Source organism: Cricetulus griseus, chromosome 10 (assembly GCF_003668045.3).
Source record: "Cricetulus griseus strain 17A/GY chromosome 10, alternate assembly CriGri-PICRH-1.0, whole genome shotgun sequence".
Lineage (NCBI taxonomy): Eukaryota > Metazoa > Chordata > Mammalia > Rodentia > Cricetidae > Cricetulus > Cricetulus griseus.
In genome coordinates, this window is record NC_048603.1 from 21,047,865 (window position 1) to 21,061,818 (window position 13,954).

Consider the following 13,954-nt stretch of genomic DNA (forward strand, 5'->3'; position numbering starts at 1 on the left):
TGAGTGAAGGAGACTCCATGTAGCTACTGAGGAAGAAAGAGGTCCAGGCATGGGTAAGCTAAGACCATACATAGATTAATAGAAATGGGTTAATAATTAAGACAGGGCTAGCAAATAAGAAGCGTGAGCCATCCGCCAAACAGTTTATGATTAATATAAGCCTGTATGTGTTTATTTGGGACTAAACAGCTGCAGCTGTGGGACCAGGTGGGACAGAGACCCTCAACTCTAACCCTTAGCTTGTCACTTGAGTTCACCTAAGCAATGGAAGGTTATGTTCCTCTTAGTCTCAGCTGTGGCTTTCACCTCATCCCAGCTCACATCTTTCCAGTTTTTCTGTACTTCTGATGCTCTTTGTGGCTTCTTGTGGCATCTTCCCTCAGGTTCTTTCTGGCTCTCTCCAGCTACATTTTAGTGTTACAACTAAGACCTTTGGGTATCAGTCCTCAGCTTACAGCTCAGAGCATCTGGAACTGGGGCCCTGAGCGGTGCCTTTCCGGGATTCCGTCATTCCCTCACAGGGATTACAACTTCTCTGGCTAGGAGACCCAAGCTTCAGTCTGATTTTTACCTAAAATCTCATTATCCCAGCCTATCAATGACAAAGGCCACAGACCAGTGGCAGATTGTTGAGGAGAAACTTTTCTTGGAGTTTAATATTGAAACACTGGCCATGGTTTTGGGGAGATGTACAGAAGAGAAATGCCTTCATATTAATACCTAAAGAGTGCCAGAAAGGCTCTTTATAAAACCAGGAGAGGGGTTTGACATGCTTGCACAAACAGAATTTCACCAAGCACAGCACAGCTTCCAGTTCCGTTGGCTCAAGCCCCACATTGCACCAATCACAGTCCCTTTGCTGCATCTCTGAAGAGAGGTTTACCAGGTCTAGGGTGACTAGGTTTCACTGATGCTTGTATGGCCCAATATGGGATCTCCAAAGTTTTGGCACATACCTGTTCTCTACTTACCTCTTCTTTTGACAAGTGTCCATCCAGGCCATTCACTCAAATTTTAATTGGGGAAGTTGATTTTTGTTGAGTTTCTCGTGAATTCTGGATATTAATCTTTTGACAGAAGAACAGATGACAAATGTTTCTCACATTCTCTGCTTGTCTCTTCATCCTGTGAATTGTTTCCTCTGCCGCACTGAAACTACCTGGCTTGAGGAAATTTAAAAGCAAGAGACACGGAAGGCCTTCATCTCTGGAGATCCAAGGTAAAAACACCAACAGATTAAGTATGTGGTGAAGGCCCATTCCTTCCAGATGGCACCTTCTCTGTGTCCTCAAATGACAAAAAGAACATGGGAGAAGGGTTCCTTCCAACTTCCTATATTTTCAAAAGGATTTGTTTTCATTCATGTATATGTGTCTGTGTGAGTGAATGTCACAAGCACATAGGTGCCCTCAGAGTACAGAAGATAGTATTGGATACCCTGGAGGTAGAGTCACATGGAGTTGCAAGCTAATGGTTACAGTCACATGTCATTGCAAACTACCATAAATTGTCACTGAGAACTAAATACAGGTCTTCTGGAAGAGCAGCAAGGGCTCTGAAGCACTGACTTGTCTCTCCAGCCCAGCATTCTACTTCTCTTCTAAAGGCTGTAATTACATCTCACTTATGACTGGAAAGTCTCATGCCATGGTGACTTCCTAAAGGCTGATGTCTTAATAATATCACATTGGCTATTGAGTTCCCCACATGAATCTAAGAGGACATCAATACTGAGCCTATGACACTGGCTAAGACTGGATGGCTATGAGATTATACGTGCTTATGTTAAAAAAAAAAAAAAAAAAAAAACAAGTGCCACAGGCCACCAAATGTTTGGGGCCCGAGTTTATACAGTGACTTGTAGCAAGAGAGGAAAAGAGTATTTCTGACAGCATTCTTGTGCTAGTGAAATTTTCAAGAAAATTATATGCATATAAATTATATGTACTTTACATGACTACCTGTGAAAGCCACATATGTGTATTAAAAGATCTGCAACATTTCCTTTACAATTGGGATTTTAAGGAGAGTGAAGCTATGATTTTGTAAGAGTTGACATACTCAATTTTAAGAATAAGAAGGATAAGGATAAGACAGTTTGAATCATAACCTATCTTGGCTACAGGTAAGAAGTCTTGGGATGGAGTTCCGTATTCATGTGATTTGAAGTCTCCCTCTCTGTTTGTAACAGTATTTATCTCCCCACTCTGTGTGCCACTATAACAAGAAACCTGAGATAGTCAGCTGATCAAGATAAAGGATTTAATTTGGTTCATAGTGATGAGAAATGTTCTTAGACCAGTGGTTCTTAACCCATAGGTCAAGACCTTTTGGGGAGTCACGTATCAGATATCCCGCATGGCAGATATTTACATTACCATTCATAGCAGTAGCAAAATGACAGTAGCAATGAAATAATCTTACGATTGGGGGTCACCACAATGTAAGGAACTGGGTTAAAGGGTTGAAACATTAGGAAGGTTGAGATCCACTGATGTAGATGACCATCAGTTGGTCCATTGCTTTGAGCCTGTGAAAAGACAACATATCACAATGGGAGCTGCAGAATTAAACCACTGGCCCCACATCTAGGGAGCAAAAGAGATAGAAGTCATGACATCAGTGACTTCCAATGACCTAAGACTTTCCCACCAGACCTCATCTCTTAATGGCTCCGCTCTCTCCCGTCTAGTGCCACCCGGATAACTAAAAATTTAACCCATAGGTCTTAGAGGGACATTTAAGTTTCAAACTGTACCACTCCACATTTCCTTTTACTTTCGATGGGTATTTCAGGCAGAATTTAATTTCTTTTTCCTGGCCTAAAAAGCCAATTCCCAGATGGCATCACCCAGCGCTCTCTTTCGGAGGGGTAGAGAGCACACCGCATTGTCTCGTTCATTTCTGGTCCTTTGCATAGCTACATGCTCTCATCCTGTGTGAGCAAATAAGCAGATGTTTGATTTTAGACAAATTAGCTCATCTTTCCGAGTCTGTTGCCTTATGTACAAAGAACTCGCTGTCCAGGAATTCAGCGTAAATAAATCTGTGGATGAACGGTAAAGCACATAACATGGAAACTCTGATATTTTTTAGAAAAGAAGACATGAAAATGTGACTTTATGAGTGAAGAAACCTAGGTGCTAAAATTGGAAGATGCTGAGGGATACCAGTGCTGAGGTACCGGCACCATGCTGTGGAAAGCATGCACTCTGTGTCCTTTGACTGACAATGAAGAGGACACAGAGAAAATGCTTGGGCTGGGATAATTGGCATCACTTCATTTTTGTCTCCTGTCTAACTGATGCAGAGTGAAATGCATTTACTGTCTATAATTATTTAATTACCCTTGTCTGTTCTTGTCGACAAACTAAAAGTCAAGTCATTTGTGGCACAAATATAGTTAATGAGATAAGCAGGAAATTAGGAACTCTACGAAGCCATTCACATCTACCATAATGAATCCTGCTGATTAAAAAGCCCTAGAAGACTTGTTAGTGTCTTCTTTATGGTGACTTCTCCTTGAGTTTATCTTAGCCTTTCTCCTTTGTCTCTTGATAAAGGAAACCTGGCATGTGTTTGTGATTTCACAGTTGAGAAATATTCATGCTGAAGGAGTCTCAGTGCATGGCCTATATCTTAACTGTGTAGGTGACAGACTTGAGGCTTTAATGAAGGGAAAAATTAGTCAAGAGTTTAACCTCAAAAATCTCTTCCAGTGCTCTTCTGGTAAGCACTTATCTTCTCCGCCCTTAAATGATCTCACTTTCTCTTCCTGGCTCCCCAAAAGCTCAGAGAAGAAGAAACTCTCACTTCTGAATAAATCCATGATTTCCCTGTAACTGAACACCCCTCAAGACCCTTCCCCTAGCATCTTGGGTCTGTTATTCCTCTTGCTGCTTTCTCCTGTTATAAAAGTACACCAACTTTCTTTCTAAGCAAACCCACTTGAGGTAAATGAAATCAGTCTTGTCTTAATTACAGGGTAACTATGAAACCACAAAATTTAAGATAGAACAGGAATAGTTTGAAGAAATTGGCATGCTCACAATCTGAGAGGTCTAGCATCTCACTTTCTCTTCCTGGCTCCCCAAAAGCTCAGAGAAGAAGAAATTCTCATTTCCAGATAGTCACCTGGAAATCTGGGGGGTGCAAATGTCTAGGGGTCAACACCCCTGTGAGCATCACCACTGCTGTGGAAGAGGCTGAATCACAGACATAGGAAATGTTAACATTTCCACCAGAAGCAATGTCCAGCAACTGCTGCCCATGTGAGATTTCCCTGAGCAAATTGCATGGTTAGGGGGGAAGCAATCCCAGTTCTCTCCAGATCAGATTGGAAGATGTAGGTACAAGGTTGGCCTGGGACTGAACGTTTATTATATGGCAATAAAAAGACAGTCTTGGGCAAGCAGGAACTGTTGATCACACTAGCATAAATAATTATCTAGGGCAGTGGCATGTGCTTTAGTCACTCTGCCAGGTACTCAGCTTTTCGGATTGTGAGTAACTCTGTGTGATAAGAGAGAGTAATCTTGATTTCACAATGTGCCTGTTATGCAGAACTGACATCAGCTATTCTACTTAGCAGGGAGAATATTTATGGAAGTTGTGAGAGTTCTTGTGATGTTGTAGTCTTTGGCCAAGGCACTCTGGACTCAGACTTTCTTTTTAAAATGAAAATTCATATAATAAATTCTGATCATGGTTTCCCCTCTACCATTTCCTCCAAGAGGAATAAAGCATGTCAAAGAGCTCAGAAAGATTTCCAGGATTTGATTTTCATGATCTCTCTCTCTCTCTCTCTCTCTCTCTCTCTCTCTCTCTCTCTCTCTCTCTCTCTGTTTCCCTCCCTCCATCCCTCCCTCCCACTGGGCTCCATACCCAGGCCAATTTGACATTTAGAATTAAACTCGATACATATGGAATCTATTCTTAGTGTAATTTATAGGATATAGGCAATAAGTGTGAATTTTTGCTTGACTTTCCTTTTCAAGTATGTATAAATATCTTTCATGATAGCCATACTGTGACTTAAAAAAAAAAAACCTCAAAACCATGAAACAAAAATAGTGTAGAATAGTATTTCAGAATAGAAAGAAATAACATTTTGCCTTTAATGGTCATTTGATAAACTAGTTGCTTAAGTACCCTGGCTATACAATTGAGAGGTATATGTAATAAAAGTTGTAATAAATTGAGTGATATGTAATAAAGATCACCCCTTAAAATATGACTCTCCAGAGCACCAGATTACAAAGAAGAAGGCTGAGACTCTACCATTATCAGACATCCCAAAGTCTACTGAAGAAGCCTCTATAAAAAACACGCATAGCCCACTGCAGTGAATCTTATAAAATCATAAGCACAGACAACATATAAATGGTATGGAGTGGAAAACTAAGTGTACTGAAGACCTCGGAAAGTTTTCCCACAACACATGACTTTTAGGCTGGCAGGCAGTGCTTTCAAAGGAAATTAACCACAGCCCACTGCACTGCCCAATGCAGCAGCAAGACAATGAAGAATATTCTTGGTGTAGTCAAGTGATTGAGAAAGACATCCTCCAAGGACCAAAGGGCAGAGTGAACCGAGTGTTAGCTTTTAAAAACCCCTGGGATGTCCTTACTTGTCTGCCTAGGCTATTATGGAGCTTGCCTCTGCCTGAAGGATACAATTTACTGTCACTTACTTACCGTGACCTTCTTGGTATCCTTCATATTGGGTCCTTTGGACATTCCAGTAATTGATTCTAAGCCTTCCTGTATACCAGAGAGCTATCCATAGCTGCTTTCTGGCCAAAGCCATGCATGCTTGCTTCCAGGCTCACAACGTTGACTCTTGCCTATTCCCTATTTCTTCAAAGAGTTATTTACTACCCTGAGCCATGATACAACCCAAGTCATAAATCTATAGTGGTGCTAGGGGGCCTGATCGCTCCTGTGTGTCTCTGTCTTAGTCCCATAAAAATCTGAGGGCCTATTAGAAAGAAGTCTTACATCATGGGATGTGGCCTCACAGCCAGCACTTGCTAGAGGTTCCTTATGCCCTGGTGGAATTAACCCATTGCAAATGGAAACCAAAGCTTGGGTTCCAAGTACTGTTGAGCAGAAGCAAACATCTTGTGAGTTAAATATCTGTGACTGTTTTAGAATTAGTGCCTTTTCATGCTGTCATTGTCATAACTGGTAATGACGCTGAAAAAGACAAATGTGTTGAGATATTTTTTTCTTGTGGTTCTGAAATGAATTCCATTGTTTCCTATTGTGAAATTCATAATCTTGAGTCCTGAACAGCAGCCCATTACCTTTTGGGTTAATGAAAATAAAACCCAGGTAGGGTTTAAATGTTCTTGAAGATTGATGTTCCAACAGGTACAGAAATAATACGACTGAGGAAAACAAAAACAAAAATGTAACTTAAAAAATTTCCCTTTTATTTCAAGAAAATAATATTCATTTTTCCCCTTTCAATTCCCTTTGTTTATGGAGTAGAATTGCTACAAGCTTACCTTTTGCTTATTCTCCCACCACCACCATCATCACCTCTCCTGCCAAAAAGAAGCACTATTTAGTATGTTCTGTGTTCTCCATTACATGGGTTTTGCTGATGTCGTTGTCACTTTCTGCCTCTGTTTTTTTTTTTTTTTTATTTTGTCCTTTTCCCCTGCATTGGAGATTTATTCTGATGACTTGTTCTGTATACACAGACAGGCACATACATTGCATGTGTAAAGTTGATGAGCTAAGGATATAAACTCATGCACATACCCATCTACAGAGCAGGAGATGAAACAAACCATGACCAGCTTAGAGATGCCCTGTGTTCCAGCTCAGACGCTTCCTCCTCCTGTAGGAAGCTTATCACCACCACACCTTCCAGCAACACAGAGAGTACTGACCAACCATAAAGGCCTTACTCCCTTAGGTATGCTGTCCATATGCAATATTGCAGTTCAAGTCCAGCTCTTTACACATATCTCTACATAGAATATTGTTATTGACGCATAATATCCCTTGTGATAATAACTATGACCAGCCTTCAACACTCATGGCTTCCCCATCTCTGGATTCAGTCAATGTGAATTGAAAACATTTGGAAGATCTTACATTTGCCTGGACCACTCCCCTGTGTTATTATTTCCTAAAGTGTGTACCAGAGTAAATATCTGCACCGTACTAGGCAATGTAAGCTATCCAGCTCTTGCCATGGTGACACAATGCTATCATTTACAAAGTTCATGCTCAAGAGCCACGCAATTGAGTTACAAGAAAAATTAAAATCTCATTGCTGATTGAAGTAAGTTCAGCAATTTGAGTGGGGCTGCATTTATAAGTACGTTCAGCTGTTTGCATCCCACAGGCTGTGGGCTACACTGAAGGGTGTGTAGGTTCTATGACAAACAGTCTACCATTTTTCTCAGGAAACTTAAGTTAATTATGAATTTTGGTATCCGTGGAGTGTTCTAGGATTAATCTCCGAGAATACGGAGGATACCCACGCTGTGATATGTTTTTCCATTCTATGATTGATACTGAGTATCGTAAATAAAAGGCTACTGTGGGTTTTCTTGTACATGGCTTTGACTGTACGTTGGTGTGCTTGGCTGAATATCTGACTAGAAGCAGTGGTGTTGAGTTTATACATGCGTTGTTGCTGTCAAATAATTTTCCAGAGGAAAATAAGAGGTGTGATGTTTTCACGTTCTTAACAGAATGGCCACACTTAAATATGATGGTGTCGTCTTTCCTGATGTTGAAGGGGTTGGTACCCTTTGTTTTGATGCAGGTAGCTGATGAATCATTTATTGAGCACTTTCGATGCTTAATGTATTTTCTTCGGATTGCTTTCAGGTGCACTGACACTTTTATTAGATTGTTTGTCAATTTGAAAGCGGCGCTTATATGTTTTGAGTCGAGCTCCTCTCCCCCAGTTGCCTTGCAAATACTTTTTCCCTACTAATGATTTTTCCTCTTTGTTTTCACTTAGTGTCTATTGACATGAACCAATGCTGTTAACTTTAAGGATTCTGTATTTTAGTCTCACGTGAAAGTGCTGACTTTCACATTCTCTTTAAGACTTCTTTTCATAGACCAACTTTACTAAATCACTCTATGTATCATATGAAGTGTGTTATTTTACCTCTCATGATTCCTGTATAGATTTGCAATTTATTTAGACTGAATTTTCCCATCTAGTCATAGGGAGGTGCAGGTTTCTAAAATTGATTTTGTTTTCATGTGGCTATTGAATTGATTAAGATAATTGATTCTACAGCCTGCATTTTTTGTGCTCATTTTTAATGAGCACTTTGAGAAATAAGAAAAAAATTAAAAATAAAATTCGTGCACCTGAACTGACAAGAATGCCACACTGTACGGACCACGTTCAAATAACTAAATCATTTGTGGAAAAGTTACAACTGCTACTTCACTGAGATTGAAAAGGTAAAAAATTTTAAAGGCTAATGATGGCTCAGGGAATAAAAGTAGATGCTTCCAAGCCTGGTGACTTGAGTTTGATCCCTGGGACCCACATGGTGGAAGGAGATTATTGACTCTTGCAAGTTGCTCTCTGACATCCACGTGTGAGCTATAGTATATGAGAACCACACACACACACACAGAGAGAGAGAGAGAGAGAGAGAGAGAGACAGAGATAGAGACAGAGACAGAGACAGACAGAGAGACAGAGAGAGACAGAGACAGAGAGAGACAGAGAGACAGAGACAGAGACAGAGAGACAGAGACAGAGACAGAGACAGAGACAGAGACAGCCAATAAATTTAATAATTTTAATTAAAAAAAGCTATCAGGATGTAAATAGAACTGGGTTTGCTCTGACATTTTCAAACATAAATTGGTTTGCTGTTGTTGTTCACCCCTGCTTTGCCATCTCTACTCCTCCCTCCCTTGTAACCTCCTCAAATCCTCAGTGGCCTTATTTTGGCTTTCAGAACACAAGAGCTTTTGTCCCACCTCCCTTTCTAAAGAGGTCTTGCTCTCCCCTCGTATAATCTCCCATCTGTTGGCATAGTCTACATCACCCCTCACCGCCCTTTATTCACAGACAGACAGACATTGATAGTTAGGAGGTGCACACGAGAGAACATGAAAATTTCCTGGAAAGTATGACAGCAAGGGCAACGGCCGACTGTCCAAGTGAACTGCAATCACTTTGTAGTGAGTCTCGTTCTAGATGACACTGTTTTATTACTTATCTGTGCACACAGACATGCTTTCTTAATTCTTTTGTCTTTGGATGGATGGATGGATAGATAGACAGACAGATAGACAGATAGGAGGTAGAGATATATCTTTCAAGTTAAACTAGTCATCCAATTAAATTATATGGAGATGAACATTAGCATTTTGTATTGCAACATAAATTCTAGAAGTCTCTTTTTAAATATTTACTTAACACTTCTTTGAATTATATTCACTCTACATTACGACAGCACTCAGTTGTACTAATAATGAAACACATGACATATTTAGATTACCTTTTGATGCTGTTGGAGACAGTTTGTTTAAAGTTTTCAAAGTGGAAGAAATATGGAGCCAGGAGCTGATGGAAAGGCCATGGGGGAGTGCTGCTTACCGGTTTGCTCTTCATGGCTTTCTCAGCCTGCTTTTTTATGGAACCCAGAACTACCAGCCCAGGGATGGCACCTCCCACGGTGGGCTGGGCTCTCCAGTCATCAAACACTAACTGAGAAAATGCCCTACAGGCTTGCCTACAGCCTGATTTTTTTGGAGGAATTTTCTCAATTGAGGCTCCCTCACCTCTGATGACTCTAGCTTGTATCAAATTGACATAAAACTAGCCAGCACAACTGACCCCTTGTCGCCTTGGCACAAAAACACATCACTGTTAAGCCACAACATTTCCCAAAATCACACACTAGTAAAGACATCACAACACAAAACATTTTACAAACTTAAAAAAGTTCCACAGCCTTGAAAAATTCAAACACTAAAAAATTCAGTCTCTTTAAAACATCCAGTCCCTTTTAAAATTCAAAGTCTTTTTAAATTATAATGTCTCTCAACTGTGGGCTCCTATGAAATAAAATAAATAAATAAATAAGTTAAATGCTTTCTTACTTCAAGAGAGAAGAACCAGGGCACAGTCAGAATCAAAGCAAAGCAAAACAGAACTCAAACAGTATAAATAACTCAATGTTCAGTATCCAGGGTCTACTCGAGGTCTTTTGGGCTCCTCCAAAGGGATGTAGTCACTCCTCTGTCCCCCCACCCCCTGTAACACACATAGGTTGTCTTCAAGGCTCTTTCTGGCTCCTTTGCTGCTTGTTCTTGGTGGTCATCCCATGCTACCACCTGGGTGGCTCTCACCTATCATGTTGAGCTGCCAGGACAAGGTACAAACTCGGACCCTTCTGGAAGACAGGTTCGGTGTGATCACCTTAAAAAGAAACAAAAAACAAAAAACAAACAAACAAAAACCCCCACATCTCAGAAGCCCTCACCTCAATGATGCTGGCCTCTTCTTAGTCCCGATGATTCTTCACCCTCAGCTGACCAGAATCCATTAGCCCAGCAAAGCAAAGGTTTAGTTTTGCTTCCGTGGTTCTGGTATCTTATTAACCACAGCCAATTCATCGGCCGCAGCTGACCAGATACGTCAGAGTCTTCACACAAACGACCTGTAAAGTCTTTTGCTTTCCTCTGGAACTTTAAAAGCCATGCCTCTGTCATCTACACTGCTTTCAACATTCTTACCTTCCGAGTTCCAACAGAACAGCCAGCTGAGCTCTCAGCACTCAGAAGCTTTTCTAGTCCAAAGTTCTAAGTCCTTTCACAGTCCTTCCGAAAACACCACGGTCAGGCGTGTCACCTCTGGTCCTACTTGGGGTTACTGCTGTGATGAAACACTGTGACTAAAACAACTCAGGGAGGAAAGGATTTATTAGGCTTATGTTTCCACAACATACTTCATCATTGAAAAAAGTCAGGACAGAAACTCAACCTGGGCAGGAACCTGGAGGCAGGAGCTGATGCAGAGGCCATACATAGGTCGGGGTGCTGCTTACTGGCTTGCTCTTCATAGCTTGCTCAGCCTGCTTTCTTATAGAACCCAGGACCACCAGCCCAGGGATGGCACAATTCACAATGAGCTGGGCCCTCCCCCATCATTCACCAAATAAGAAAATACCCCAAAGACTTGCCTATGGACTGATCTTATGGTGGTTGTTTCTCAACGGAGATTCCCACCTCTCAAATGACTTCAGCTTGTGACAAGTTGGCAGAAAAGTATCCAGCTCATATGCTATATATGAAATCCCACGTTTTCCCTGAAAATCATAAAATTGATATTCTAGGTGGTATATTTAAACTGAAGCTATTTAGAATGGGAACTGCATACTCTTCCCAGATCCACTCTCGTTCCCTACCCCTCAAATCTGCGTTTCTTTTTTAAAATAAATCATTCGAGGCCAGGTTGTGTTGCTCAAATATTCTGGATGTGTAGTTTTCCACAGAAGCGCGGTCATATCAGAGGAAACACCCTTATGATGAGTTAATCTCTCCTCTCCTAGCAGCCAAAAGCTTCTCAGCTGGGGATAGGGGTGTGCCCAACTCCTCTCTCAATGCTGGCATTTGGTCTGGCTTTGGCTACTAAGATATATTTAGTTGGGAGATGTTATTGTGCTTTTGGGTTGCTTCCTCCAGCCTTGATGTAAGGGCTTTTGCCTGGTCTTACTGTATTTTGTTGTACCATGTTCAATTGATGTCCCTGGGAGGCCTGCTGTTTGCTGGAGGAAGACAGGGTGGGGGAGTGGATCTGAGGGAGAGGGCAGGGAAGGGGAGGGAGGGAAAGCTGTAATCAGGATGTATTGTATGAAAGAAGAATAAATGAATATTTTTTTAAAACCCAATTTATTGCATTTCAGGCTTTCGAAGTTTCCCCTAATGACCTCCTGAATTCCATTAATATCTGTTGTAATGTCTCCTTCTCTGGTCCCAATTCTATTACATTGGTTCTTTTGTTTATAATCTTTTGTTATAAGGGTTGGTTAACTTTGTTTCTCTTTTCTAATAACTACTCTGTTTCATTGATTCTCTTTATTGTTCTTTTCATTTCCCTTTCATTGATTTCTTAACTTGATCTTTATTCTTTTTTTCTTTTTATATGTGGGTTTGGGGACCGATTTTTTGCTTTTCTAGTGCTCTGAGTTGTACCATTAAATTATTTACCTCAGATCTCTTCAATTTTTTGCCTCTACCTTTATTTTCAAACAATATATGAATAGAGAAGCAAATTGATACTAACACTGTATACTTTAATATACCAAAATATAGAGTAAAAACTGCAGGAAATACCCCATGAGGTTGGCATTCAGGACCATGTTAATGCCTGGTTTCGTTTAACTTCATTATTTTTATTTTTGTGAAAATAGATTTATTTCCATACAATATATTCTGAATAAGGTCTCTCCTCCTTCTGCTCCTCACAGTTTGTCGCCATCTCCCATCTGAATCCATCTCCTTTTCTCTTTCCTTCCTGGGTTGGGAGGGAAGGCATCTAAGGGACAATAAATAAAAAAAAGATAAAATAAAAACAAAGAAATCAGAATCTGACAAAACAAACAGACGAGCCCAAGAAAAGCCGCAGGCCACAGATACAGATACAGAGATACATTCATTTGCACACTCACAGATCCCATAAAAACACAAAACCAGAAGCTATAATGTATATGAAAAGGACCCATAGGGTAAAAAATAAAATTAAAACCAAAGTCCTGACAAGACATTATGAGACAGGAAACTCCAAATATGGCATTGATTTTTTTTAGTGTTGGACATCTCCCACTGGGCATAGAGCTTACACTTAAGAGTGGTGTGTTACCCCAGTGAGATGGCTCTGGAGAAAACTAATTTTCAAGAGGTAATCAACTGGAGATGGTTTCTGGGTTAGGGAAGGGGGATGTCCACTTCTCTTTCAGCTCTAGGAATCCATGGGGTAGAGGCCCTTTCATGCTGCCTCGGTCTCTGGGAGTTCCTATGTGTGTTGAACCTGTTGATTTAGAAGGCTTTGCTTTCTTGGTGCTTTCAATCACCTCTTTCTGCCTCCTCTTCCACAGGGTTCCCTGAACCCTGAGGGGAGGGATTTGATGGGGACATGCCATTTGGGGCTAAATGTTCCCAGGGTATCTTCCACTCTGCCTATTTTCTGACTGTGGGTCTCTGTATTTGTTACCATATGCTGCAGGAGGAAGCTTCTCTTGTGATGGCTGAGTGAAGAACTGATCTTTGAATATAGCATAATGTCACTTGGAGGCATTTTATTGCAGCATTTCTTTAGAACAATAATATTCAGGTTACCCTAGACTTCAATACTATCTAGTCTTAGGGTTTTGGCCACCCAGGCAGTTTCAGGTATGGGCTAATATCTCATGGAGTGATTCTTAAATCAATTCAGAGATTAATTGGTGTCTTCCACAAGCATTGTGCCATGATTGCACCAGATGGATCACCAATTTAGATCAAAAGGTTTGTGGCTGTATTGGTATTTATGTCTTTCCTTGATAGCATGCAGAGTATGTTCCAGTACCATGGACACTAATCTGTAGGGTTGAAGGCTCTAGGTAGGTACAGCTTGACGTTTCTATGTTCAATGAGTTGTGTAGGAGTTGTCTTCAGCAATAAGGTCTTACTGTCAGTTTGTGGAAAGCAACCACAACTATTGCTTTGGCGATAGCCTGGATTGTTTAAGGGTTCCTGTGCAACCAATTTGGCTCCAAACTAGAACATATGTAACCAATTCCTGGTACTGGAAGCTTCATTTGATGACTAGAGATGTCCTGTTGGTTCTCTGTCTCCCTTGTTATTTGTCAATCCACATCACATATGTATGTATTTTAGGAAACTTCTGCTGTAAGTAGGTTTCCATATGACCCTTCAAATGGCCCCTAGTTTTAGTAGTCCTTCCAGTA

At 40.7% G+C, this 13,954-nt stretch overlaps 1 long non-coding RNA gene across 1 annotated transcript in view; it reads left to right on the forward strand.

Moving 5' to 3' along the window:
• The first annotated feature begins 201 nt into the window (after nucleotides 1-201).
• Nucleotides 202-13,954, forward strand: part of LOC103158614 — a 29,754-nt gene continuing 16,001 nt past the window's right edge. Inside the window, exon 1 of the long non-coding RNA XR_003488040.2 lies at nucleotides 202-1,219. This is a non-coding gene — a long non-coding RNA (uncharacterized LOC103158614). The remainder of the gene's footprint in view (nucleotides 1,220-13,954) is intronic.